Source organism: Arachis ipaensis, chromosome B2 (genome assembly GCF_059453495.1).
Source record: "Arachis ipaensis isolate K30076 ecotype BB chromosome B2, ASM5945349v1, whole genome shotgun sequence".
NCBI lineage: Eukaryota > Viridiplantae > Streptophyta > Magnoliopsida > Fabales > Fabaceae > Arachis > Arachis ipaensis.
The window spans coordinates 26,723,800-26,730,793 of NC_142437.1; positions in this window are offsets into that span (position 1 = coordinate 26,723,800).

The following is a 6,994-nucleotide window of genomic DNA, read 5'->3' on the forward strand; positions in this document are numbered from 1 at the left end:
CGACCTCTCAAAAGTATTCTCCACTATAAGGAAGCATGAAATGAGATTAAATCCCTGAAAATGCACATTTGCAGTAGAAGCTGGGGATTTTTTAGGGTTCATATTGACTCAAAGAGGCATAGAAGCAAACCCTGACAAATGCCAGGCTATCCTTAACATGAAACGTCCGACTTGTATCAAAGAAGTCCAACAGTTGAATAGAAGGTTAGCGGCTCTATCCAGATTCTTAGCAGGATCAGCCTTGAAACCACTTCCTCTCTATTCAATCCTAAAGAAAGGGAAGCAATTGGAATGGACTCCAGAATGCGAACAGGCCTTCCAAGACTTCAAAGAATTCTTGGGGCAACCACCCATACTTACCCGACTTGAAAAAGGGGAAGAATTCGTGTTATACCTATCAGTTGAAGGTCGGGCCACAGCCTCGGCCCTGGTCCGAGAAGACGAAAAGGGGCAGCAACCTATCTACTTCATCAACAAAGCCTTACAAGGGGCAGAGCTGAATTATCAAAAGATAAAGAACTTTGCTTATGTCCTTGTTCTTACATTCCGAAGGCTTCGACCCTACTTCCAAGCCCATACCATTAAAGTCTGCACTAATCAACTAATGAAAAATATCCTATAAAAACAGATTTGGCTGAGAGAATTTTACAATGGGCAGTAGAACTGTCTGAGTTCGATTTAAGATACGAAACTCGGACAGCCATCAAATCACAATATCTTGTCGACTTCATCGTTGAATACACCGAAAGTCCCGAAAACCCTACTATATGGAGTCTGTACGTAGATGGGTTATCAAACAAATCTGAAAGCGGAGCTGCTGTCATTTTAGAAAGCGATCAAGAAACTCGGATAGAACTATCCTTAAGGTTCGAGTTTTCTGCTTCTAATAACCAAATAGAATATGAAACTTTACTTGCATGCTTGAAGCTGACTAAAGAAGTGGATAAAGAAAAGGTGGTAGTGTTTAGTGATTCGCAAGTAATAACTTTGCAAATTAACGGTACCTACCAAGTTAAAGACCCCACTATGAAGAAATACTTGGATGAGACACGAGAACAACTAACACACTTTTCAAAAAGTGAGGTCTGACATATAACTCGGGAGTCTAATGCCCAAGCTGATGCTCTATCAAAGTTAGCCAGCACTAAATCAGGAGGCAACAATAGAAGTCTCATCCAAAAGACTTTACAAACACCATCCGCATCAAAGGAAGAGGAAGTACTGACTGTATAAAATCAACATTTAGGTTGGATAACCCCATAGTCAACTATCTTAAATTTGACATGCTCCCCAAAGATGAAAAGAAGGCCAAAAGGCTCGTAAAAGAGGCGCAAAACTATACATTGGTCCATAATATCCTATATAAAAGAGGGATCTCAACACCCCTCTTAAAATGCGTTCCGAAATCCAGCACAAAAGAAGTCTTGGAGGACGTACATAATGGCATATGTGGAAACCACCAAGGAACTCGGTCACTAGCCAAAAAGTGATCCGAGCTGACTTTTTCTGGCCGAATTTACCGAAAGAGGCGGCCGAGTTCGTCAAAATGTGCCCGCCTTGCCAGAAACATGTTAATTTTCATGTGGCGCCCCCTGAAGAGCTTATCAGTATTACCTCACCATGGCCATTCGCAAAATGGGGTCTTGATCTACTTGGACCATTCTTCCAAGCACCAGGCCAAACCAAATACCTCATAGTAGACATTGACTACTTTACTAAATAGATTGAGACAGAGGCCTTGACAACCATCACTGCTCAAAGAAGTTAGAAATTCTTGTATAAGAATATTGTCACAAGGTTTGGGGTTTCCCACTCCATCACCACGAACAATGAAACTCAATTTATCAACTCGACTTTCAGAAATTTGGTGTCTGACCTGAAAATAAAATACCAGTTCACATCCGTGGAACACCCCCGCCAATGGACAAATCGAAGCTACCAACAAAGTCATGTTGGCCAGACTAAAACGCTGGAGGCTGAAATCAAGGGCTATATGAAAGAGCAACAACACATAACAAACGGAGCTCAATTTTAGATTAGAAAAAACACATTAGGAGTAGTGTAGATTAGAAAATTCTCTCTTAGGTTTAATTAGGGTTTGTAGCATTTTATACTTTAAGTTTTGATTTGGAATTATAACAATTGCATTGTAAGTATTTCTTTAATTTCTCTTTTAATTACTACATTTGTTCTACACTTGCTCCTATTTCAATTTTTTTTGTTTATATATAATTTCCAATTTTGAGTTTTGATTTATGAATTTGATGTTTGATGCTTATTTTATGTTTGTTGAGCTGCCTTTGTTGCTTGTTATTATTTGTGGTTCATAGCTTTTATTATTTTTTTAATTTTGCCATATTTTATGATTATGCATATTAGGTGTTTGATGAAATGTCAATATTAGTTATGGAGTAATTTCCACCCCTTGGCTTGGAAAAAATGAGTGTATGGATTACTAGAGCCATAATGTCCAACATTTAGTGATAATTCTTGGGTTGTTAGTTGTTATTGTTTCCACTAACGCTAGTTTTTTACCAATTAATTTGGTAAGTTAGCTAGGATTTGTGGATTAATGACAATTATGCTCAATTGACTTATCCTTCGATATTAAGGGTTGACTTAGTGAGATTAATCCATCATAGTTATCATAGTTGTGGTTATGGCAAGGAAGGGATTCCATAACTCATCCCAAGTCAAGGTTTCATTTATGTTTTAAACCACTTTTTCATCAATTTTGAGTCTTACTTGTTTATATTACATACATAGTTCTTTCATTCATTCATTACTTTATTAATTGTAATTTTGTCTTGTTCTTTTATCTCTTTATTTGTTTGCTTCAAACATTGAAAACCCATTGCTTCTCACAACCAAAATTGTATGCACTTGTGGTCACTAGTTCCTAGGGAGAATGACCCGGGAGTCTAAATACTCTCGGTTATAGTTGTGTTTTGATTGTGACATATTCTTTGGATTAAACATTTGATTATGAGAATTCATTGTTGGTTTGGACTATGCTACCAACGAATTGATTCTTGTTTCAATTGATTCTAAACCGACGATAAATTCCTCTTATGAAATTTGGCGTCGTTGCCAGGGAGCTAGTGTCATGAGTCTTATATTTTGGTTGTTGTAAATATGTGATGAACGGATTTTTTTGTCGGTAAAGAATTTCACAAATGAAATCTCGTTGAAAGTATAGTTCTAAACCAACAAAGAATTTTTTCATACAAAAATTTGGTTGTCACAAGTAACAAACCCCCTAAAATTAAACCAAAGTATTTAAACCTCGGGTCGTCTCTCAAGGAATTGCAGGGAAGTGTTTTTACTATTGGTTATGGAAAAATATCTTTTTGGGGTTTTGAATAAGGAACAAGAAAAGTAAATTGCAAGAAAGTAAACTAATAGCTAAGAAAGCTCTTGGTAAGGTATGAGAATTAGAAGTCCTATCCTAACTATCCTTATCAATTATGATATCAATTGTCCGTTGCTCCCACTTAGTTAACCTCTAACTATGAAGAAAAATCAAGTGGATGAATCAATTTGATTCCTCAAGTCCTAGTCAACTCCTAAGAAAAGACTAGCTTTAGAGGGATTCAAATCAACTAGCAACTTTTAATTTTCAATCAACAAAGGAGTTTGATAACTTAAGAGTCTCCAATTACTCAACCAAAGCCAAGAGAAGAAAAATCTACTTTAAAATCCAACCAAACATTTTATCAAACACTTGGAAGGCACAACATAAAAACATAGAAAACTAGCAAGGAATATTAAATCCAAACAACCAATTTCAAACATCAGTGACTAACAATTAATAGAGGAAGTAATAAATATGAAATACCTCAAATTGTATTAAATGAAAAATCAAATCTAATATGAAGAGTTTATAAATTATATTGGGAAAATAAATAAACCAACAAGAGAGATAGATAAACTAAAGTGCTAGAACTAATAAGAGTAGACGAGAAACTAATTAAAGCAAAGTAGAAATCTGGAATTGAAAATAGCTAAACCTAAAATCCTAAAACCTAGAGAGAGGAGAGAGCCACTCTCTCTAGAAAACTACATCTAAAACCTAAAATTCTGTGAATGAAAAGTTGTGTCAATGAATTCCTCCACTCTGCAGCCTCTATTATGTGTTTTCGGGGTTGGAACTGGGCCAAAAGGAACCCAGAAATTGTCCCCAGCATTTTCTGATACGTATGTGATGAGCGGATAATTTATACGCTTTTTGGCATTGTTTTTAGGTAGTTTTTAATATGTTTTAGTCACTTTTTATTATATTTTTATTATTTTTTAAATAAAAATCACATTTCTGGACTTTAATATGAGTTTGTGTATTTTTCTGTAATTTCAGGTGTTTTCTGGCTAAAATTGAGGGAGCTGAGCAAAAATCTGATTCAGGCTGAAAAAGGACTGCTGATGCTGTTGGATTCTGACCTCTCTGCACTCGGAATGGATTTTCTGGAGCTACAGGAGTCCAATTGGCGCGCTTTTAATTTGGTTGAAAAGTAGACATCCAAGGCTTTTCAGCAATATATAATAGTTCATACTTTGCTCAAGGATAGACGACGTAAACTGGCGTTCAACGCCAGTTCCATGTTGCAGTCTGGCGTTCAGCGCCAGAAACAAGTTACAAGTTGGAGTTCAACGCCAGAAACAGGTTACAACCTGGCGTTCAACTCCAGAAACAGCCCAGGCATGTGAGAAGCTTAAGTCTCAGTCCCAGCACACACCAAGTGGGTCCCATAAGTGGATTTTTGCACTATCCATCTTAGTTTACTCATTTTCTGTAAACCTAGGTTACTAGTTTAGTATTTAAACAACTTTTAGAGACTTATTTTGTACCTCATGACATTTTAGATCTGAACTTTGTACTCTTTGACGGCATGAGTCTCTAAACTCCATTGTTGGGGTGAGGAGCTCTGCTGTGTTTCGATGAATTAATGCAACTATTTCTGTTTTCTATTCAAACACGCTTGTTTCTATCTAAGATGTTCATTCGCACTTCAATATGATGGATGTGATGATTCGTGACAGTCATCACCATTCTCAACCTATGAACGTGTGCCTGACAACCACTTCCGTTCTACCTTCGATTGAATGAATATCTCTTGGATTCCTTAATCAGAATCTTCGTGGTATAAGCTAGAATCCATTGGCAGCATTCTTGAGAATCCGGAAAGTCTAAACCTTGTCTGTGGTATTCCGAGTAGGATTCAGGGATTGAATGACTGTGACGAGCTTCAAACTCGCGAGTGTTGGGCGTAGTGACAGACGCAAAAGGATCAATGGATCCTATTCTGACATGATCGAGAACCGACAGATGATTAGCCATGCGGTGACAGCGCACCTGGACCTTTTTCACTGAGAGGACGGATGGTAGCCATTGACAACGGTGATCCACCAACACACAGCTTGCCATAGGAGGAACCTTGCGTGCATGAAGAAGAAGATAGGGAGGAAGCAGAGATTCAGAAGACAAAGCATCTCCAAAACTCCAACATATTCTCCATTGCTGCAGAACAAGTATTTATTTCATGCTCTTTTATTCTTCGCAATTCAAACTGATAACTATAATTGATATCCTGACTAAGAGTTACAAGATAACCATAGATTGCTTCAAGCCAACAATCTCCGTGGGATTCGACCCTTACTCACATAAGGTATTACTTGGACGACCCAGTGCACTTGCTGGTTAGTGGTACGAGTTGTGAAAAGTGTGATTTACAATTTGTGCACCAAGTTTTTGGCGCCGTTGCCGGGGATTTTTCGAGTTTGGACAACTGACGGTTTATTTTGTTGCTTAGATTAGGAAAAATTTTTCTTTTTGGTTTAGAGTCTTTTATTATTGTTTTTGGTTGAAATTATTTTTTCTAAATCCTTATTTTCTCTTTTTAAATTTTTCGAAATTTTTTTTAACTAATAATTGAGTTTTTCTGTTTGAGTTTAGTGTCATGTTTTAAGTTTGGTGTCAACTGCATGCTTTTATTTCCCTTTAAATTTTCGAATTGCATGTTCTTTGTTCTTTTTTAATCTTCAAGTTGTTCTTGTTTATTTTCCTTGTTTGATCTTTAGTTTTTCTTGTTTTGTGATTTTTCTTGTTTTTCTTGTGCATTTTCGAATTATTAGCATCTAAAAAAAAGATTTATTTATACCTTGTTAAAACACTTTAAATTTATAGCTCAATTGGCTAGAGCGTGGTGCTTATGTTCTTGGTAATTGGCTATCTTCTTTTTTAAAAAACTTCTTCAAAATTAACTTTTCTTTGAATAAATCTTGTGCCAAACTTTAAGTTTGGTGTTTTCTTGTTGATTTTTCTTTAGTTTTCGAAAATTTTGTTTTGGTTTTCTAAAAATTTTAAAGTTTGGTGTTCTATCTTCATGTTCTTGTTGTTCTTGTGAGTCTTCAAAGTGTTCTTGAGTCTTCCTTGTGTTTTGATCTTAAAATTTTTAAGTTTGGTGTTCCTTGGTGTTTTCCTCCAAAATTTTCGAAAATAAGGAGCATTAGATCTAAAAATTTTAAGTTTTGTGTCTTTTTATTGTTTTTCTCTTTCCTCATTGAATTCAAAAATATTTTTTTCCTTTATTTTAAGAGATTTTTTGAATTTTTCTTTTAAAAATTCAGATTTCATTTTAAAAATTTTATTTTATCTTATCTTAGTTTTAAAATTTCAAAATTCAAATCTTTTTCAAAAAAAATCTTATCTTATCTTATTTCAAATTCAAATTTTAAATTTCAACTACCAAAATTCAAAATTCAAAATTTCAAATTTCAAATTTTAAATTTCAAATTTCAAAATTTAATTTTCAAATTTAAAATTTAAATTTCAAAACTTTTTAATTTAAATTCCTTATCTTCTCTTACCTAGCTTATCTTATCCTCTCTAATCTCAAATCCTAAAATCAAATCTTTTTCATATCTTTTCTTTTTTTTATTTTATTTTCTTACAAGTATCTTTAATTTTAAGGCATATCTTTTTCAAAACTTCCTAACC